Source organism: Panthera tigris, chromosome A3 (genome assembly GCF_018350195.1).
Source record: "Panthera tigris isolate Pti1 chromosome A3, P.tigris_Pti1_mat1.1, whole genome shotgun sequence".
NCBI classification, from domain to species: domain Eukaryota; kingdom Metazoa; phylum Chordata; class Mammalia; order Carnivora; family Felidae; genus Panthera; species Panthera tigris.
The window spans coordinates 11409888-11432530 of NC_056662.1; the positions used below are offsets into that span (position 1 = coordinate 11409888).

Sequence of the window (22643 nt, forward strand, 5' to 3'; positions counted from 1 at the left end):
TCAGCGAGCTGGCCGCCTGGCTGGGCTGATGGGCGAGGGACCAGGTGACACGGTGCTCAGTGCTGAGGGTGGTGAGACAGGGCCAGAGGCATCCGCCTTCCTCCGGCATCTTTTTCCTCATAACGAGAGAATTTTGGAGAATTTAGCAGGGCATGTGCTGCCCAGGTAGTGATGATACTTCCCAGCCTCCTTTGCAGTTAGGTGCAGTCATACGACCAAGTTGCGGCCAATGGAATGTTAAGTAGAAGTGATGTGAAACCACGTCTGGGTCCTGCCCTTTAAAGGAATGACCCTTTCTCTCTTCCTGCCGAGTGGACCACAGATGTGAGGGAGGAGCTCGAGGGCCATTCTGGACCTCACTGGACGGCAGAGAACTAGATGGAAGGAACCAGGGCTTCTAGGATGAACTTGCAGAGCTAAAGCAACTCACCAACCTTGAACTTTCCACCTCCGTGCTGGAAAAACCATTATGTCTTGTTGAGCCACCGTGGGTCTCCGTTCTAGCAGCTCAGATGGCGGGCTGCCTGATACAACATAGCAGACTTATGTTGTTGGACGGGGCGGAGTGGTGGTGCTCAGAGGTGTTTAACCTGGCCTGGTGGGGATAGGTGTGGAGGGCTTCCTAGAGGAGGCAACTTTTAAATGGAATCTTGACAAGGAGGAGGAGGATGTTTTTGGACAAAATTTCCAGCCAGAGGCGTGACGTGGGGACAGATCTAGAGGCGAGAGAGAACATGGGACTTTCAAGTCACCTAAAGATGGGACTTCCGAGGCACCTAAAGAAGCCGGGGGTGGCTGGAGCACAGAGAGGCATGGGGGGAAGAAGATGGGCCTGCAGTGATGCAGGATCCACCTCCAAGGGTCTGGGAAAGCCGTGTTAAAACCCTTCGGATTTTGCCCTGAGGGCGTACGGGAGCCACGCACGGGAAGCCTGAGGCAGGAGGGGGAAGGTAATCTGATTTGCCTCTTGAAAGATCTCTCTGGCCACAGGAGAGGAATGGATTTTTTCGTGTATTCGAGCAAGTTGAAGCTCTGCTATGTGCCAGGCGCTGAGGATTATCAGTGAACAAAACAGACTTGGTTCCTACCCCGTGGAGTGTGCAGCCCGGCGGGGTGAGGCGTGAGTCACATAATCGCACGAACAAATATGAAGTGTGATAAGAGCAAAGCAGGGGGGGTGCGCGAGGCTGTGAGGGAACACAGAGCGGGGGTGACCGGGAGGAGGTCAGAGAGGCTTCCCCGAGAAAGCTGATGGGGAGCAGCGGTGGGAAGGATTCCGGGCAGAGGGAACAGCACGGGTGGCAGCTCCGGGAACAAGGAGGGTCGGGTGGAAGTTGACGGCAGGGGTGGAGACGGTCGAGCATAGATGGCGAGGGAAAGCAGGGAGTCTCGAGGGCCAGCCGGCTTCTGGCTTGAGCCAGGTGGGCAACAACAGAAGCTGGGGGGGGGGGGTAAGGTGAAGAGCAGACCCTGAGTTCAAATATGGCGTGGGGGACGGTGAGCCCGTGCTTGGATACAGGGGTGTGGCGCGCAGAGTGGCTCCCGGACCCGTTGCGCCGCCCTCCCGCAGCCCGAACTCCCAGCCCAGAGCTTGCGGATCGCTGGCCCCTGGGGCACCTCATACAAGCCGGGTGCGGGGTCCAGTTTTGCTAGACGCGCATCCATCCAGGCGCTCGGGGGCGGTGGCCCTTCCCCTCCCCAGCCTCGGAGCCAATGGTGGGAATCCTCCCTTCCCTCGTCAGTGATTGGCCTGGAGTTGGGCTTGTGATGCCATCTCGGCCAATGAGAAATCTGCAAGGGGGCTTCTGGGAGTAATTCTCTCCCTCCTGGAAGGAGACACGTGGGAGAAGGAGGAGATACCCCGCCTCCTCTTTTACTTGATGTTGTCAGCCCGTGCGTGATGCCTGGGGCTGCGGCAGCCACCCTGAAATTGTAAGGAGACGCACCTATAAACTGCCAAGCAGGACGATGGCGAGAATGTGAGTTTTCGTTTACACCTTGGAATTAAACAGCCTTCTCAGGTGAAATTATGACTCTCCCTTCCCGTTCTTTTTCTTCTTACGTGTCTGAAGGTGCCTGGCAGAAGTAGCTGACATTAGTCATGCTGCTACTATACCTCCAAAGGTTTGTTTAGCACCTTAGAAATATGTTTTCTCTTGTTTCTTTTTTGCCACCTTTAGCCGAGTGTTCTATCCCCTGTGGCTGAACACATTCTGATTGATAAAGTGCTTCATTACGCATGCTCTCAGGTAATCCTCTCAATAACCCTGTAGACCTGATATTTTATTATAGCCATTTTACAAATGGAAGAAAAAGAGGCTCAGGGCAGGTAAGTGACGTCCCCGAGATCACAACTTACAGAGCGGGGACTTGAGTCCAGGCTGGTCTGATTTGAGAGTGCAACTGGGCTAATGCTACAAATGTCCTTTTAAAAGTCTTTCCTCTAACATGTTTTAGTAGGAAACCATAGTCCCGTTCTTATTTTTTCCTGGAAAACTGTTATTACGGTTGGTGGGAAATCTAGAGTGGGCTGTGTTTCTTTGTACATAGTTAATGGCTTTGATTATATGTTTCTGGCTTCTTCATTCTGAGAAAGGCTGCCATTGGTTGTACAATATAGTCAAATCATTTCTTATGTAAACAGCCTTCTGGCACAGAGTCAGAGGCAGTTCCATCGGCGGGAAGGTGAAAATGAAACTGTGTTCCCCGCTCCGGAAAGCAATCTGCTATTCAGCAGGAAAAGATCAAGGGTTAATGACACGGAGTTGGGCAAAGGCTGCCGCTGTGGCTCTGAGCATTATCAGGAGGCGGGAACAAAGAATGGTTGTTAAATGGGTTTGTGACAAAAGTTATTTCCTAATGTAATTCATGAAATGTTTGCCAGAACATCAGGCACATCCTTCGAAAGCACAAGGGAACAACAACAACAACAAAAAAGTAAGAAAGAAAGAAAAGAAGCCTTCTAATGTCAACAATTATGGAACTCTTAAGAAGGGTTAATATCTTTCTCTTTAATATACAAAGAGCTGTTGCAAAACAATAAGAAAAGATAAGCACCCTATTATAAAATGGATTTTTCACACATAAACACAAAAGTCAGGTGATCCTATGAAGAAAAGATCTACCCTGTCAGTAATCTAGGAAATGGAAATAAAAGCTATAATGATATGTCACTTTCCATCTGTCAAATTGGCATAGAATGGCACTGTGTACTATGACATTCAATGGGCAGAAATTTTAAAGCAACCTGGAAATTTAACTTTGGGGTATTTATCCCAAGGATATTGATCCTAAGGCCAAGCATTTTCTATGGGCAAGGGTGTTCCTTGTAGCATGTTTATAATAGTGGAACATTGGGGGAAGAAATCCAAAATGCTAAATTATGGAGGATTCGCTAAGAAAACAATGGTAAACTTAATTAAGTACTATATGAAAAAGTTAAATGGCATTAAACAAATATACAAATCATTATATTAAATGGTCCTAAAGTACTAACAAAAATGGCAATCTAGAAAGATGCTACAACATATTGTGGAGAAAAAACGTTCGAATGCGTGTTCTAATTTGTACTAAGTTGTGTGTGCTGATGCAGTCTATTAAAGAGTTGTCTAAAGGATGTTTACTGAAATGTCAGCGGCATTTATTTCTGGGTGGTAGGGTTTTCAGTAATTTTTACTTTCCTTTAAGTCAGACTTTCTCAACCTTGACACTATTGACATTTGGAGCCAGATACTTTTTTGTTTCGAGGGACTGTCCTGTAGGCATCGTAGGATATGCTTAGCAGTATCTCTGGCCTCTACCCACCAGAAGCCAGTAGTGCCCCCACCCCCCAGTCATAACAACCAAAAATGCATCCAGACATTGCCACATGTCTCCTGAGGGGCAAAACCGCTCTCAGCTGAAAACCACTGTTTTCAATACTTTTCTACATTATTTAAATATTTTAACAACAAGCATGTATTGTTATCATAATCGGAAAAACAAACATACTTAAAAAAATATTCAGTAAAGTCATTTGTGGCTTTGTGAATTGGCTGTGGGTTTAGGCAATGGAATTCAATCAGAGAGCAGAAAAATCTGTTATCTTCTTGCCTTTGATACGAGGTTCTGGTGAAATATCTAGACATTTGGCAAAGTTTTCCCTGGATTGGTCTTTGCTCAAGGAATAAATTCTTCAGATATTAATATAATTAAACTTCTAGAGTGGATGTTTTGGCTGTCTTGCCCCCTCTCTCTTCTCTTGGAACAGTGGCCACATCTCTCATGCAGCCCTTCTTTTGAGGGGAGCTGACTCTTCCTGGCTCCAAACTTAAGCTAAGTTTTTAATCTTACCCTGCAGGGCCCTGGGTGGCTCAGTAGGTTAAGCATCCAACTTCAGCTCTGGTCATGATCTCATGGTTCATGGGTTCCATCCCCAGGTCTGGCTCTGTGCTGACTGCTCAGAGCCTGGAGCCTGCTTCGGATTGTGTCTCCCTCTCTCTCTCTGCCCCTCCCCCACTCATTCTCTCCCTCTCCCCCTCTTTCTGTCTCTCTGTCTCCAAAATAAATAAATAAATTAATTAGTTAATAATAGAAGATCTAAATCTTACCCTCTAGCTGTGGCTACTGGCTCAGGATGGACATATAACCAGTTTGGTCCATTGAGTGTAGAGGACACTCAGTGTTGTGGGCTTCTGGAAAAGATGCATTCCAAGTACTCTTAGAAGCCACTCAAAGAGACCTTCCTCATCTGAACAGAATGAGGCCTGGAATTGGTGTACCCATTTTAACACCATGAAGAAAACCAGATAGAGGAAAAAAATCAACACACAGAATCACAGAGCTGGGTGAAACACAGAGGGAAAGAGCTAGAGCCCTGATCGAACCAAGCCTGAAGCTCATCTTTTGCTAGGCTTTTGTTTATGGGAGCCAATAAATCTCCTTCATAGTTAAGTTGGTCTAAGCTGAGTTTCTATTACTTGCAGCCCCAAACAATCGGTTACAACCCTCTTTCGTGACCCCTAAACTTCTACTTTCCCATCATTTCAGCAAATGTTTTGGACACTTACGGGATGCCAGGCCCAACACCTGATTCCGGAGGAGCAAAGACGACAAGATCCCTTCCCTGATGAACACACTGCCTGGTTCGCGGGGGCAGGGGATGGAGACAAGGCGACAAATAGGGAATGCAGCCTGTGCCGTGATGACAGGGACACAGGGACACAGGGACACAGTCCAGGCCTGGGGTAGGGACAGGAAATCCTGGCTGAACCAGTCTTAAAGGGACAGTGGGTAGAGGGAGCGGGATGTTTGGACAGAGGGAGCAGTGGGTTTGCCAGCCTGGACATTTGAGAGACTGTTGTGGGCTCAGAGCAGGGAACCACCTGAAGGAAGAAAAGAGCTGCTGGGGGAGGTGACGTCACCCCAGAGGACCACAGGGGACCCGGCACAAAAGGGCATGGACCCTTGCCTCCCCTATCCCTGGTGCAAACCGGCTGTTAGTGGAGAAGGTGGGGGGTTGGGGAGGCAGCACTTCTCAAAACCCAGCTTTTCCAAATTCTAAGGATAGAAAGACCAAGGAATCACTAAAGGTGACACTTTATGCCTAATATTCTTTCAATCGCATTCAGTCCACACAAGCACGACTAAGGTAGGAGGCAAAAACTAGCCTGGGCTCATGGCCTGGTACGAGACAGATAATCACCTAATGACTCTAGAAAATGTAAACTTCAGCCATGCTCTGGGGTCTCCAGTAGAGGCGTTTGACATTCCAGGAAGGTCAGGAAAGGCTTTCTGGAAGAAGTAGGATTTGAGCTGAGAGCTGAAGGATGAGAAGGAGTTCTCTTGGCAAAGCCAGGGAGGAAGGGGTTTCAGACAGAAGGAACGGCTGGTGCAAAGGCCCTGTGGCAGGAAGGAGTAGGTGAGGCTAGAGGACTGATACTCGAAAACTCCTTTGCATTTATCCTGTGCTTTTCATGGGTCCTGACAGCAAGCATGTGCTGTCACCATGCTGTCTGGTTATAAGGCCTCGTTATCGCCATTTACAGGCGAGGAAACAGGCGTAGAGAAACACAGTGACCTACCCAAGGACACACAGCCCAGAAACAGTGGAAATGGGAACCGAATGCAGATTCTTAATCCTATTCTGGGATGCCTCTTGTGAGAGTCAACCAGCAGTTTTATGTCTGATGGGACATTTTTCTTCTTTGGAACCTTAGCAGTTTTCAAAGTCAAGGATCCCCGCGGGTTCCCAGGACCCCTTTCCGGGGGTTCACAAGATGATCTACCTTTTTCGGTCGCTTCTCCCGTGAGGGTAAAGAGTTTGAAAAGCTCACTGACAGGTATTTAGATTCCATATTGAACCGAACCTTAAGAAAGTGCCAGTGGTGAGTTCTGGCATGATATCAAAGAGGAGTAGTATTACAGCTGGCTGGATTACACCCCCTTTCCAGCCAGGTGCCTCTGGAAAGCCAAGTTTCTTCTTCAGACACTTCAGACAAAACAAAATGTCACGACAGGCCGGATGAGGGCCCAGAGGTCATGCCTCCTATTAGGCCAGGCATTTGAGAAAGTTGCAAAATGTGAACAGGGTTACTAATGCCACTTTTCTCCCTAATTTTTTTATGTTGAGATATAGTTGGGACGCCTGGATGGTGCAGTCAGTTAAGTGTCTCTCTTTTTCTTTTTTAATGATTATTTATTTTGGGGAGAGGGAGAGGGAAACACAGAATCCAGAATCCAGGCTCCAGGCTCCGAGCTGTCAGCACAGAGCCCGACGTGGGGCTCAAACTCACGAACCACGAGATCACGACTCGAGCCAAAGTCGGACGCTTGACTGACTCAGCCACCCAGGCGCCCCAAGTATCTGACTCTTGATCTCAGCTCAGGTCACGACCTCATGGCCCGTGAGATCCAGCCCTGTTTCGGGGTCTGTGCTGACAGTGTGGAGCCTGCTTGGGATTGTCTCTCCCTCTCTCTGGCCCCTCCCTGGCTTGTGCTCTCTCTCTTTCTCCCTGTCAAACATAAATAAAAATAAACAAAAAAAAAAGAAATATACAGTTATTTATTATAAAAATATGTTAATTATATTAACGTATACTGGATTTAGTTTTAATTCTTAATACAAATAGCGGTTGATATAATCCTCTCAAACAAAAGCTCCTGCAGTCTTCAATAATTGTTTAAAATAGAAAGGGATCCGGAGACCAAAATGTTAGGGAATGCTGCGTTAGCTGACGTCTCCTCCCTCTTCTCTGCGCCCCCGGCCCTGGCCCCTCCCCACATAAAGCAGCAGAACCAGCTTGGGCTCCGTGCCTCCTGGGAAAGAGTGGGACCGAAGTTCAGGAATCCCAGGAGGCTTCCTGGCTTCAGAGTTTCAAAAGCCAAGGGGAGCAGGAAGAACTCATATTTTTGAAAAAAGCATCTTACAGAGAGCAAGGCTCCCCCACCCAGAACCAGAGGAAGATTCCAGGGCTGGGGCAGAGAGGAGGGTGGCAGGTGTGGGTGGCCAAGGCCCCAGATTGAGCTCAACGAGGCCAGAACGGTGGTGGGAACGGCTTCTCTGTGATTCTGGAAAGGCAGCCTCCAGCCAGCCCCTAGGAGTGGCCAGGAAATAGTCAGAGGACCCCAGGCCACAGGCTATGGGGAAGGGACAGCCGCAGCACTACACGGGGCCTGATAGGTGGGAACTTGCCCGTCCCCAACCCACGTCCCTACTCTGCTCTTGTCCCCAACATCTCCACCTCACGGAAGGACAGGAACCCAAGAGGAGTAGGGAACGGGTGGTGGAAAAGGAAGAGGAAAGAATCAACGAGGTCTCCACCAGCCCGGCAGAACGAGGTGGCCCAAAATGGAAGTTACGTTCAATTTGCAAAAAACCACAAAGCCCATAAAGCTTCGGTTTGTACATGGAGACTTATACCACCTCATGAGAAGAAAAGCCCCACTTGTGTGAAACGTGACTTCTTGGCCAGCCCTCTTTCTCTCTGGGCATCAGAGACGCTGAGTCACTTGTTCAAGGCTGCAGAGCAGAAAGGGGCAGAGCTGGGATTTGCACGCAGGCCCGGCTCTGGCCCCCGTGCCTTTGACCACCAAGCTGTGCTGCTGAAGGAGGCTCTTCCTCCCCGAGGCCCGGGCAGCCTCTGCCACAGGGTGGGGCTCAGAGTCTGAGGCTGGGCCTGGGGTTACCACCCCTGGGATTGCAGGTGCGGACCCCACAGGGGCCTCCGGTGGGCAGAGGGCTGGTTGTCAGCGTAGGGCGTGCAGGGGCTGGGGCACATCCTCTTGCCCAGACCTTGCCCCGGGTGCCCCCTCTGCCTCCTGAGCACCCGGGAGGGGCGGGTGAGGCCAGCAGGACAGGTTCTTCAAGGTTCTCTGCCTGAGCCGGTGGCTTCCTGTGCCCTCGTGTTCTTCCTGGAGAGGAAGGCACACAGATGCCCCAGAAGTGGGCCCAGAGGGGTCAAGAGCTGGCCAGGGGTCACACAGAGTGTTGTGGGAGAGCCAAGGCTGTGTCTGAGGGAGCCTGGAGGGGAAGCAGAGGCCCGGGGGGGGGGGGCAGAGCTGGGTCCCTGGGAGGATGCAGGGGCCAGGTTCCAGCGGGTTTCTGCTCTCGGCTACTTGGTTACTGTCTCTGACGCTCCCCCTCTCACCACCCACATCCAAACCACCACCGCTGTCTGTTTTATGCCCTGAATAGCTCTCAGACTGGACCTTCTCACCTGCAGGCGCTCCCCTCCCCGCCAGGCCAGGCCACTGTCCTCTCCCACCCGGACTGCGGCAGTCGCCGCCTCCCTGCTGTCCCTGCCTGCACCCTCACCCACCGACAGTCCCTTCTCATGCGGCCAGAAGGATCCTGATAGAACCCAAGTCATATCCTGTCCTTCCTCCCCCTGCAACCTTCCATGGCTCTCAACTTAGGGAAAAATACGAACTCGTCATGGTGGCCACAGGCCCCTTGCCCCGCCTCCTGTCTCAGAGCCACCACCCTCCACCGCCACCAGCCCCCCTGTGACCCGAGGCTCCAGCCACACAATACGACCGGCACTTCTCAATGCCCCGTGTGCTCCGTCCAGCCTCCAGACTTTTGCACATCGTTTCCTCGAACTGGAACCCAGGTTGCACTATTTTTATTCTCATTTTTTTAATTGAAGCGAGATTCACATAACATGAAATTAGGCATTTTAAAGTGACAGTGACAGTACATTCACAAGACTGTGCAACCGTCACTCTGACATGTCCTCTTTCTACTTGTCTAGATGTTACCTGCCAGACGTCACCTCCCCCAAGAAGCCCATCCTGACTGCACCTTCACATATTTTGGCCTAGGTGACGCCTTGCGTTTCCCCCCACGGCGACTTCAACCTGAGTGTCGCCTTTGCCTCCGTGTGTCTGTGACTGTCACCAGAATGCGAGCTGGCTGGGCACGGGGACCATGTCTGATTGTTTCCAGTGTCTCCGGCTGCCAAGATGAAAGGGGACAGAGAGGCGGAGAAGGGGTGAGGGAGTGTGAGATGTGGACTGAGCCCCTGTGCCAGGCCCTGTGACGAACAGAGAGGACACTGTGCTGTCCTTGTGGAGATGATGTGCTCTGGGGCACAAATAGAGACCGCACAATTTCAAGATGGCATCACCAGGTCTCTCTGAGGGCAGATCGGTACCCACAGGACTCTTGACCCAGCCTGGGGTGGCGAAGGCTCCCCTGTGGGCGGCATCTAAAGGGACCTGAACAGGATGAGGGTGGAGGGTTGGTAGGGAATGTTCCCAAAAGAGAGAACAACATGGTCAAAAGCTGAGCCCAGTGGTTCCCAACCAGGGTGATTTTGCTCCCCCTGGGGAATGTGGCAAAGTCTGGAGACATTTTTGGTTGTCACAGCTGGGGAGGGGGCTGCTGCTGGCATCGGGTGGGGAGAGGACAGGGATTCTGCTCAACAAACACCCTACAGTGTGCAGGGCAGATTCCCACCACGGAGAATAATCCTGCCCGTGTTTGCGCGACCCCGGCCTAAAGGCTGGCCCTTGGGGGAACGAGCTAAGTCTGGCTGAGCGAGGGGGCCAGGAGAGCTCAGGAAGAGAGAGGAAGGAGGTTCAGGCAGCAGTGGCCTCATCAGGGGCTTTGCTTTAAGGTACTGGAGACTTAAGGGGGGTCGGATTCCAGCCAGAGAGGATTTCGGTAGGGTTGAGGACCTTGTTGAGACTCAGGGTTCAGGAAGCTCCCTCTGGCTACAGTGCGGACCGGACTTCAGGGGTGCCAAGGTGGAATGTGGGAAACACAAGCTTTCTTCGGAGCTGGGGGGTCAGGGAAGACCTCCCTGCGATGGTGACGTCTGAGCCAAGAAGGAAATAGTTGTGTAGCCTGGGGGCTGAGAAATCCAGGCGATGTGCATAGCAAGTGCAAAGGCCCTTGGGTGGGGACCGGCTGGGAGGGTTCTGGAAACAGAGGGGGGGGGGGCAGGTGGCTAGAGTGGAGAGATTAAGGGGAAATGCTCTGTGGGGCCTTGGTGACAAGAACTTGAGGGCTCTTCTAAGAGCAAAGGGGAACATGCAGAGGGGTTTTCACCAGAGGCTAGAAATACTCTGCCTTGGGTTCTAACAGGATCCCTCTGAGTGAGGAATAGATCACAGGGGTGATGGTGGAGGCCAAGGGGGGGACCGCTGCAGTGGTCCAGGGGAGCAGTGATGGGGGCTGTGCCCAATGGAGGCAGAGAGACAGAACGAGTTATTTAGGGGATATGGCATCAGGTTGGATGCCAGACGACAGGCAGGGTAATGGGGAGCCGCTCAGAAGCTTCTAGCTTGCTAAAGGGCCTGGCTACGAATCCCCATGGGTGTTTCTTTTCATGCCACGGCCCCTGAGGGCTATACCTCCCACCCTTCCCGGACCCTCTCCATGGGTGTTCAGAGCCCAGGCACCTGCCGGAAGCTGGCACAGGGCACTTGTTGTTGGGATTTTTCTCAATGCTTCATACTGGCTTCTCAAATAAAAGTCGGAAGAGGAAAAGTCCCATGTTCCAAAGCCAGCTCTCAGAAGCATGGGTCTCTGCTGTCTGACAGGCCTGGGTTCGAATCCTGCCTCTACCACAACCCAGCTGTGTGGCCTTGGGCAGGTCCTTCATGGCTCAGAGCCTTGGGCTCCTCAGCCGTCAAGAGGGCATAACAGAGCCTTCCTCAGAAGGTTGGTGTGAATTCCAAAGTAAGATAATGTGTGGAAAGTCCCTGGCACGTAGCTATCGCGTTCAATAATTGTCAGTGAACGTTATTATCACAATATTATTTGGGCATAAAAAATAATTCACTTAAAAAGCTCCCCTCCCCAGCTTCAAATCAGCCAAGACATTAGAACTGACGCAGGCCCGCAAATGGAGCCCAGTGCAAAGCTCCCGGGAGGACAAACCGTGGGGATGTTACCGTCACAATCGACAGCTTGTGAAAAATTGTGGTTTGCGAGGTGCTGGCGTGGAAAGGGGAGGCTCTGGGGCTGCAGGAACCCAGCACCGAACCCCTCCCTCACTCGGATGCTGTGAGGCCTCGGGCAAGTTCCCGAGCTTCTCAGAGCCTCAGTCTCCCCATCCACCGAGTGGGAACTCTTTAACCCCCTGCAGAGGTCGCTGGGAGGGAGAATTGTACCCTCTCTGCCCTGCTCTCCAGACACAGGAGGTGACAACCCTGCCCCTCGGGGGCAGCATCCCGGCCCCTTTGAGAGCTGAGGGCTACTCGGTGCCAGGTGCTCGCCTCCCTTGTTGCATAGATGTTCACACGGACCCTCAACTGTCCTTCTCGCTGCAGGCAAGGATATGCAGCCCTGGCCGGGCGCAGCCCCAGCACCGAGGCCATACCAAGTGCCCCCCAGTCGAGGTGCCCCTCTCTCAGCCCCCAAAGGCAGTCACTGGGACCTGTCATCCCACCCAGGAAGTGGGGCCAGATGGTGGCAGATTGATGGGCATCTGTTTCATAAGTCAATGAGGGTGAAGAATGTTGTTTGTCATTAAATAAGGGAACCGGGGCCTCAGCAGCTGCCCCCCAAACAGCTGGGACGGCTCAGGACGGGGAGGCTGCCCCTGGGGCAGCCCGGAAGATTCTGGCTGCGGTGCATCTACAGAGGCCCCAGCCCCTGTGTGCCTTCCCCGTGCATCCCCAGCACCACCTGTGCCAGCTGTGTGGCCTGGGGTCTGACCCTTCTCTCTGTGCCTTGGTTTCCCAGCCAGTGGCAAGAACAGGGTTTGCTCCAAGTCTGTCTCACTATTCCCACCTCAGGGCCTTTGCACCTGGTGTTCTCCCTGCTCAGAAGGTGCTTCCCACACCTGATCTTCCCAGGGAGACCCCTGCTCCTCCTTCAGGACACAGGTCAGGTGCCTCTCTTCCTAGAGGCCTCTTGACTGCTCTGTTACTGTCCTGTCACCGCATTCTGTCTTCTCCAAAGCACTCACCACCCGAGATCATCTTGTTCACCTCTGGGTTGACTCATCTGGTGCCCGTCCCAGCGCTGGAATGTCAGCCGAGAGGACAGGGAGTGTGTTGCGTTCACTGCTGTGCCCACAGTGCCTAGCGGAGTGCCCAGCACATAGTAGGTGCTCACTAAGTATTTGTTAAATAAACGAAGGCCCTCATGTCACTTCATCCCCTTCTGTCTCACTCTCTCTTCCACAACTGTGGGGCCATTTTACAGATGAGAAAAACCGAGGCAGGTGAAAAGGGACACAGCTTGCCAGGCAGGGACAGCCTGCACATAGAAAGTTACTACATGACAGCGGCTGAGTCTTATCTCATAATCCACGGTTCCGAGGCTTTAAAGCCAGGCCGACTGGGTCAAATCTCAGCCCTGCCACTCCTTGGCTGGGTGACCTTACGACCAGTGACTCTTCCTCTCTGTGCCTCGGTTTTCTCTACTGTAAAAATGGGATGGTTACCCTTAACACCCAGGTTTATTGTTGCAAGGGTCAAACGAGTTAATACATAAAAAGTGTTGAGGCCACTGGTGTCCAATAAATGTCGGATAGAGTATCCCATAAACTATTTGTTGAATTAAGGAGGTGTGATAATTGTCCCATTTCACAGGTGGGGAAACTGAGACACGGGGGAAGCTAATTAAGCAGTAGAACCGGGTACCAAGCCCATGTCTGTCTGACTCTAAAGGCCGCCCTTGTGCAAAGAAGGCAACACTAGGCAGAAGCCAGGCTCAGGACTCCCAGGTGATGGACGAGCAATGACTGCTAGAGTCTAGGGCTCTCCTTGGGGGGGGGGGGGGGCAGGCATTGGCGAGGACTCCGGCACAGCCACCACGGGGTGGGGGGGATGGCTGAGCCTGGCCAGCCCCCACTTCCCGGGAGGAGCCCCTCTCCACCATTCCCAGTGCATGGGGTTTGAGTGGGGCCGACCCCATCTCCAGCCTCAAGGATAGTCACAGGAGCCTTGTCACAGGACCTGATGTTCAAAGAACCTGGCCATGGTCCACAGGGTTTGATTCAGAAATGGCCACATAACGCAACCAAAGTCAATGAGATCCAGTCCTGGGACTTCCACAGGAATAATTGAGAAAAAGCACTGACTTTTTCTGAGTAGTAGCAGTAATAGAAATAGTAGTAATAAAACAAAAGCTAATATTATGGTGCATTAGGTGTGTCAGGTGCTGTTTAGAACCTCACATATATTAATTAGCACAACCTTCCAGAGAGACAGAGAAAACTGATGATATCATTCAAACACCTGGATCCAGCTATGCCTGAAGCAAGAACACCCCTGGATTTTTTTTTTTTTTTTTACATGACCCAATAAATTTTCTTTTGCTTAAACCGGTTTGAGTTAGGTTTCTGTCCCTTAGAACCGAGAGAGCCCTGACTAATCCACCTGCCTTCCGGATATTATCTAAGCTTCTGTCTCTCCATCATTACTGTAGCCAGGGCGGCACGCCCATTAACTGTTTTATGCCCTGTAGCTGACTCACAGGCTTCCACGGTAGTTCTTGGTCCATCCTGCCCATACGGAGGCCACAGGTCTGCCCCCTTTCCCATGCGCCCCAAGCAGGAGAGTGGGTGTGCAGGTGTGTGTGCACACCCTTGTTCCAGGAAGGTGCTCCGTGGGGTTTGCTTGGCCCCAAAACAGACCTCATTATTACTGTGATGACTATTAATAAATCGTCCCCGCTCCCACGCCAGCCCAGCTGCTTTGCATACACGGTGATCTCATCCAGTCCTCCCGACAACCCTTGGAGGCAGGCATCGTCATCCCCATTTTAAAGACGAGGAAAATGAGGATCAGAGAAGCCGGGCCTGAGTCACACAGAGTCCGCGCCCCCCAACTCCAGAGCTGCGCCCCTTCCGGGACGTGAGGTCCGCTCACCCGGGGTTTTAGAACCCAGGGCCAGCTGGGTTTACAGCACAAACGTTGACTCCTCGTGAGCGGAGATTACGCCCATGTAGGTATCATACAGATGTGGAATCTGTGTGCAGAATGTGATACGTGTGAAACCGAGTGATTGTAGAATACACGTGTCTGTGTGTGTTTACAACCTCCTTGGTTTCCCCCGCACCGTCTCTCTGGGCAGCAGGCGGTGTGTGTGATTAGAGGAAACAGCGACTGCTTCTTCACACCTCTGCCGCTTCTGCCCTGGGCCAGCCACTGTCACCCCACCTCTGGATGACCACAGTCGCCTCTGCTTCTGTCCCTCCCACCACCCCACAGTCCACTCTGTCTGGGGCCAGAGGAATCCTATCAGAACCTAGATCGGATCAGGGCCTCCTGTTCTCAGAACACTCCGTGGCTCCCACCTCAGTCCGAGGAAAGCCAGTCTTCAAGACAGAGCGTCAGACCCTGCCTGGTCTGGCCCCTATGATCCCCCTCATCAATCGCCCTCTTCCCACCCTGCCTCAGGGCCTTTGCACTTGCAGTGGGCAGTTCCTCTGCCTTAGATATGACATCACTCCAGTGCCACCACCCCAGAGAGGCCTTCCCGGATCGCCCATTTGTTCTGGCTTCTCATCCCCCTTTGATGTCCTCAAGATTGTCCCCACGTAGCATTCTGTGCCGGGTGTGTTGCTTTTTGGTCCATTGCTGGTCCCCCCAGTAGGGCCCACCTCCATGAGTGCAGAGACCTGGTCTCTCCCCAGCCCCTCCCCCACACCCGGCTCAGGAAGTTCTTCTGGTACCTGGCACACAGTAGGTCCTCAGCCAGTGGTTGACGGGTGAAGGAATATTAGCTAGTCACAAACCCAGCCAGGATTCAGGTCAGCCCTTGCCTTGTCGCATCTCCTTGCTGGCCACACACACAGGATTTCAAGGCCCCCGGGACCCCTCCCCGTTACCATCTTCTCTCCTCAGCCCCTCCCTGAGCTGGAGGCCGCCTGTCTTGCTCCCAGAAAAGGCTCAGATTTCCTCCTGGCGGCTTTCTGGTCTCTCCTGACCCTACAGTCCTGGCCTGACACTGGACGGTTTTTCTCCTTCAGGTCCATGGGATCAGAGGGCGACGGCCAGGCCTCCCCCACCAGAGCTCCTCTTCTGGGGTCCATCTTTCTGATGCTCGCTAAGTGTCTGTGGCCACTCTACCCACACAGGTGAGACAGGGAGGAGGAAAGGGGCAGAAAAGCAGTCCCCACCCTGCCACGCCTGTGCACCAGATTCCAGAACCTTCACAGATGGACCCAGTGGAAGACGCTGGGCCTGCTCTTCAGGGCAGACCTGAACCGCAAGCTCACCTGCCTCTATCTCCTTCTTGTTTGGGGCTAGAAGTTAACAGGAGCTTTCTCAGGTTGCATTTAAATCGTTTGCTTTTAAAAGGAGCAAAAAGGGAAGTGGAGGGAGCAAGGCCTCCATTGCAGGCGATGCCGAGCCCTGGGGGGAAAGTCTGCCTTCTGGGGCAATTCTTCACGCTCTTTGGGAGCCAGGGTTCGGGTCGCTGAATGTTTCAGCAGGGGCTCAAAAGCGCAGCTGGTGGCTGACTCTGACCAGCCGAGGAGCCCTGTGAGCCCATCGCTTCCTTAATTTCCTTTCTTTCTTCCTTCCCTCGTTCCGCTCAAGATTTTTATTTTATATATTTTGAAGTAATCTCTCCACCCGACATGGGGCTCGAACTCATGACCCCAAGATCGAGAGAGCCAGGCGCCCCCAACACTTTCTTATTGTAACAGCTTTACTGAGATAGAATTCGGATGCCACACAATTCACCCACTTAAAGCGTAAGATGCAACGGTCTCCACTACATTCACAGACAGTCCAACCACTGCCACAACCCGTTTCCCTCCCCAGAACACCCCGGGGCCATTTATAGTCACTTCCCATTTCCCCTCCCTCATACCCCTGGTGACTACTGATCTTTCTGTTTCTAGACATTTGCCTACTCTGCACAATCCACGTCAATGGAAGCCGACATCAGATGGCCTTTTGTGTCTGACTTCTTTCACGTAACAGAACGTTTTCGAGGCTCGTCCACACGGTAGCCCGAATCACTATTTCATCCCTTTTTGTTGCTAAGCAGTACTCCGTCGTGGGGGCAACACCACGATTCGTCCTTCGTCAGCTGATGGGCCTCTGGGTCGCTCCCACCGTTTGGCTGTTGTGAACAGTGCTTCCCAGAACACCTGTGCACAGATATTTGTGTGGACACAGGTTTTCAATCCTGGGAACACACCTGGGAGTCGCATTGCCGGGTCAGGTGGTAACTGTGTTCAACCTTTCCAGGAAACTGCTCACTGACTTCCTCGTCCAGTGGGAAGCACGGTGCACACACAGTAGCTTCCATGGAAATATCTGTTTGATGAACGAGTGAACGGATAGCTTTTAGAATGGAATTCCTATTTTTTTCCTGCCTATTTTTCTATAAGGGTGTTGGGTTTTTTTTAAGCTTATTTACGTATCTTTGAGAGAGAGAGGGTGCGAGCAGGGGAGGAGCAGAGAGGGAGGGAAAGAGAACCCCGAGCAGGGCTGGAACTCACGAACGCTGAGATCACGATCTGAGCCGAAATCAATCGTCAGACTCTCAACCAGCTGAGATACCCAGGTGCCCCATATAAAGGTGTTTTGTTCAACCTCTAACTAAACGTGATTGAATTTCTATACCAGACAGCGTGGGTTCAAATCGTGACTCTGGCTTATTCGCCCGTTGGCCTCTCTTCGCCTCATTTTCCTCATCCAGAAAACGGGGATAAGCACAGGACCACCCCGACGGTAGTCCGTGTAAGAGCTCAGGGCGCCGTCAGACTTGGGGGCCACTGCCGTCACCACCATCATCACCGTCATGGTCATCATCAGTCTTTCTGTTTGCATCTGTGGACCAGGCCAGGGGCTTACAGGACCAAGGTCACGCGAGGTGCCGTCTCAGGGTGACTCAGGTTCCCGGCTGCGTCGTGGAGGGTCCACAGGAAGGGTCATGGTGAAATGACAAGGACATTTGTTCTGGGAGCGGGAGGGGAAGTGAGTGAATGCCGGTGACCATGCTGGAAAATGCACACTCACCTGAGTTGCTCAATCCGTGACGGCAAGGCCCTCTGTCACCCCGGGGGAGCCACGTACGGGTCCCGGTGCGAGGAGGCGCTCGGGGCACAGTGTGGAGGTGCTGGGGAGTCTGGCTGGGTAAGGAAGGAAGCCCAAGCCTGAACGCTGGAGGCTCTGGAGGGTGTCAGGGGAAGGTCCCCAAGCTGTCGTGACACTGCGGGGTCTTTGGAAGAAGGAGTGAGCGCCGTCTCCGCTGTTCATAGCTTAATGCCACGGTGTTTCTCAGCCTCCCCTCCCCCTGGAGCCCCTCTCCTCTCACTTTCATGGAGAAAGGCACTTTCCTGTCCAGATGGGGACCATGGCGTCTCCCACACCTCAGGAGCGGAAGTGGCTCGTGTTTTCCCTTGCAGCTCCCTAGGTTGAACCTTTTATTTCCACCTCAGTCTCCCCCCCGAGGCTGCCAGTCTTGTCCTGCTCCTCCCACCCACACCGGGGCAGCCAGAGTCCCTCCGTCCTTTCCCCAAGTAATAATAGCACACGTTTCTTGAGCACTTACCATGCACCTGCCAGTGTGTCTGTTACTTTACAGGAAATAATTCATTTGACCGTCCTAACACCCTGTGAAAGAGGTGGTCCCATGACTGCGTCCCCAGTTCACAGATGGGGAAACTGAGGCCCAGAGAGGCAACGTTTGAGGGTTATGGAGGAACTGGCAGGTGGTCTCCTGGGAGTCCTCCTGCCTGAACACTGAGTACATTGCCGGGCCACAGAATATGTCTGACAGATGGTTGAGGACCTGTGTATCCGACCTGCCTGGCAGTGAAGGTGAGTCCCTCTGCATTATTCAGGAAGCAGGTGGGAAATGTCAAGGGCAATTTGGAAGCAACAACTTATCTGTAGGATCTGGCACGTTGTTGCAGTGCTCTTGGCCGTAAGGAATAAAAACCCAACCTAAAGAGGCTTCAAGAATAAGAAAACTTATTATCTCAAACACCCTTGGAAGTGATGGGGAGCAGGGGATTGGTTAATTCAGCAGCTTAGTGATATCAGCAAAGCCCCAGGTCCTGGGAGTTAGGCCTTGCCCCCCAACCGGATTTCTTCATTCACTCAAGATGGCTGCCACTGCTCCAAACATCATACCATCTCTCCACCCCGCCCCAACACTAGAGAGGGAAGAGCCTGTTTCTATTTTCCCCTTTTATCTAAGAACTTTCATATGTAAACGATTGTTTAAATGTTGGTATCATTGGAAACTCCACATAATGTTTTATAAACCTTTCTTTTTATTGTTGTGGTGAGAGCGTTTAAGATCTATCTTTTCCACAGATTTTTAAGTGTACAATACAATATTGTTAACTATAGACATGATGTACAGCAGATGTCTAGAACTTAATTCACCCTGCATAACCAAAACTTTCTACTTGATAAATAGCAACTCCTGTTAGCCTCCCTCCCCGCCAGCGCCTGTGAACCAGCATTCTACTCTCTGCTTCTGGGAGTTTCGCTATTTTAGATACTTCATACAAGTGGAATCTACGGTGTCTGTCCTTCTGCGACTGGCTTATCTCCCTTAGCAAAGGATCCAGCAATCCCACTCCTGGGTATTTATCCAAAGGAACTGAAATCAGGATCTGGAAGAGGTGTTGGCACCCCCATGGTCACGGCAGTCAGTCACAACGGCCAAGATGTGGAAACAACCTGTCCGCCGGCAGAGGAATGGATAGAGAACATGCGGTCTCTGCATACACTGGAATATTTTCCAACCTTAAAACGGAAGGGAGGTTCGAGAGCGCAAGGAAACCTTTCCCAGAAGCCCCCAGCAGATTTCCCAGCTGGCATCACTGGCCAGAATTTCCTTCTCTGTGCAGCCTATTCTCTGAGTCTATGGGCTGGTGCGCGGGGAGGGCCTGAGCAAGGTGGGTCCGTCAGAAGGGGGAGGTGAGAGGAACTGCGGGAAGGAGGACAGCCCAGCACCGTATCAGCACATCCACCTCGCACTACCTGGGCCTCTACCCTGCCTTTGCTTCTGTGCTTGTTTTCTTACCCCGTTCTCCCCCTCCCGCATAAATTCTGTAAGCTCCCCTGTTCCTCCAATAAATTCCCCTCCCCGTTAACTTGGCCAGATCTGATTCTCACCGATCAGCTGCGATGACCTCAGCCCGTTATCACCGTCTTCCGATTGCCGGTATTTATGGAGCGCTTGCCACGTGCTAGGCCTGTTGCAGAGTGCTTTCCTTAAGCCAGAGGGATCTCCACCAGCGGCGACTTTGCTCCACAGGGGACATTTGTCCGAAGCCTTGTGTGCTTGTCACAGCCTGGGGCAGGGAGGGGTACTCGCATCCAGTAGGAAAAGAGACGAGGATTCTGCTCAACTCTCCCGCACTGCACAGGTTGGTCCCACAGCCAAGAGTGACCCGGCCCCGAATGCCAGTAGTGCGGAGGTTGAGAAACCTGCTCCTGACGAATTCTGGAGGAGACACTTCTGATTAAGGTACTTCACAGAGATGGTCTGGTCCAGAATGCCCTTTGTGTCCAGGTTGAAAAAACCTTGCCTTATGTTATCAAGCAAAGAATGGTCGAGAAGCATCCTCTGTGCGCCGAGGCCCATGCTGAGCAGCCACAGGGCTGAAGGCCCAGCCTTAGCCCTCAGGAGCTTAAGCCCATTTTACTTCTTTAGGTTATTCTGTTTGCCCCTCCCCCTGCCTTGTTTCAAAAGTTGCTCAAGGCAGCTATAGAACCGGTGATCATTACTCATATCATCCAAGAGCGAGGAAAGAAACAAGCACATCAGCTCCACGGATCGATATTCAAAGCAGTTCCTTGAGAGGGAACTTCACGCGGGGCCACGCATGGACAGATGAGCAGCGAGATGGCAAGAGGTATATCCACGAGGAAGCTCATGTACCGTTCAGGAATTCTGCAAGTTAAGCAGTGGAAACCCAACCCAAAGTGGGTTTTAAAGGAAAGAATGGTGAGAGAAAAGTATATTGGCTTATGTAACTGAGAAGTTCAGGGTGAGGCCTGCTTCAGATACAGCTGGATCCAGGAGCACCAATGATGTTTTTGGGGCTTGGGCTGTCTCCATCTCTCAGCTCTGGTTTGTCTTATGTTGACTGTATTTTCAGACACTCTTTGCTGTCATGGTGGCACCGTGGCCACAGCAGCTCCAGGCTGATAACGCACTAGCTCAGCCACTTGGAGGCAACAACCTCTTCTATTCCAGAGATCTTTTGTTCTGTTGGCTTTGATTGGATCATGTGTCCATTCCTGAACCAGTCACTGTGGCCCAGGGGCCTAAGAAGTTCTGACTGGCCAGGCCTGGGCCACGAGTCTATGCCTGGGGTTGGGGTCAGCTCACCTGAGGCAAGCCAAGAGGGTGGTGATGCCCCAGGGAAACTCACAGCATATTCTCCAGCAGAGGGGAAATGGGTGCTGGGTGGGCCCAGAGCACTGCAAATGCAGCCTCTAACAGCTCACTCCCCGAATCTAACAAGGATCTGCTCCGAGCCTGGCGACAAGCCCAGAAATGAATCTGGCACCTCTCTGCCCTCTGGGAGGAGGGGAAGCTATAAATAAGTGTAATTCAAAGCGTTGTGCGACATGTCCTCGGAGAAAGAAACAAACAAAAGGCTATAGACATCGGAGGCACGGCCTTTAAACTCATCCCCGAGGTGGGGTGAGAAAGGCACCAGCTGGCAGGACTGGCTTTGGCAAGGCTGAGGAGGTGGGAAGGGACAGGGCTCGTTAGAAGAAACAAGGGTCGTCTGCTTGGTTGGCCATGTGGGGGGTGAGGCTGCAGAGGTCAGGGTGGATCGTTCAGGGCCAGGCTAACCCAGCCAAGGGGTTTGGACTTTATCCAGGTGGCAGCAGGGAGCCATGGACGGTTCTAGAGCCGAGCAGAGACAGGAGCTAGAGTTGTGCCTTCTGAAAATGAACTTGACGGATGTGGAAGAGGAAGGGCTGGACTGGGGAGAGACTGGGAGGACAACTGAGCAGCGGCTGCAGTTTTCCTGGGACAGGTGCTGGGCATCTGGACCAGGACAAAAACGGGGGAGGGCCGTGCGGGCAGTAGCTTTCCTCTTCCCCCTTCAAAACACGTCCACACCCTGCACTGAGTACAGCATCTGCTCCCCAGGTCTGCACCTTCCTCCACATCCCCGTTACAGAAAATGGTCCCACAGGCCTCCCGGTCACTCAGTGAAAAACCCTGGAGTTGTCGTAGGCTCCTCTCTTTCCCCTGTGACCCCACAGTCCCCTCCCCCCGCCCTGCCGGACATCACTGTGGCTCCAATTTTCAAAATACACCCAGGATGCCATTTCTCAGCACTTCTGTGCCACCGCTGTCGCTCCTCCCTGGTCCCCATTCCCCCCCTCACTGTCCCCCCCCCACCACTGTATTCTCCCCAGAGCAGCCAGAAGGAGCTTCCAAACGAACAATGCTTCTTTTGTGACATGAATTGAAAAGGCAGTTCCTGCACATCCTGCTCAGAGCCCCCAGGTGGGTCTTCATTGCATTTAAAAGGAAGTCCAAGATTCCCTGGCCTGGAGGTCCTGCACAATCTGGACCCGTGGCCCCTTGGACCTCACCCTTCCCCTCCCCTACTCACCCTGCTCCAGCCACACAGGCCTCCACACCCTCTTGCCAATGGGCCAAGCCATTCCCTACCGAGAGGCCTTTTCATTGTCACCCCCGGGGCAGGGCACACAGTAGGTGCTCCATAAATGTGGGGAGAACGGAGGACCTGGAGACAGAGGCCTGAACCCCGGCCGCGGCGTGAGGACAGAGTGGGGGTCTGTGGGCGGATGCCAAGGTTGCCCAGTTGTGCTAAACAAGGCCCCAGAGCCCCGCGGGTCCCTGAGGGAGGAATCCCAGCCACCCCAGCCCCGCCTCCCGCATTCACAGAGCAGTCCTAGCCATGCTGTTCATCCCCAGCGAGGGCAGGGACTCAGGGACACAGGGAGCAGGGGCGAGCCCAGAGCGATGGCCAGTGGCAGGAAGCTGGATGCGAGGAGCTTTGGCGGAGGGGGCGGGGGGGGGGCACCACCCCACCCCATCGGTCTCTAAGCCTCTACTTTCATTCTTTCTTAGAAAGATGGGAAGATCACAGAGCTGCCTCCTAGAACAAAAATGCTGGGGTTGACAGATACCTGCCCAAATGGCCCCTGGTGCCATCGGCAGCACATTTTAGCTAAACTTGTCGGCTGGATTTGCCCCCCTGCCCAGAGCGTTTGCTATTGGTGACAGG

General features: G+C 52.7%; 1 long non-coding RNA gene across 1 annotated transcript; it reads left to right on the plus strand.

The window, feature by feature from the left end:
- Positions 1–1882: 1882 nt before the first annotated feature.
- On the plus strand, positions 1883–16821 carry LOC107179240. Its single transcript, XR_001509815.2, has 3 exons — positions 1883–1979; positions 15414–15521; positions 16293–16821. It is a non-coding gene; the product is annotated as an uncharacterized LOC107179240 (long non-coding RNA).
- Positions 16822–22643: the final 5822 nt, after the last annotated feature.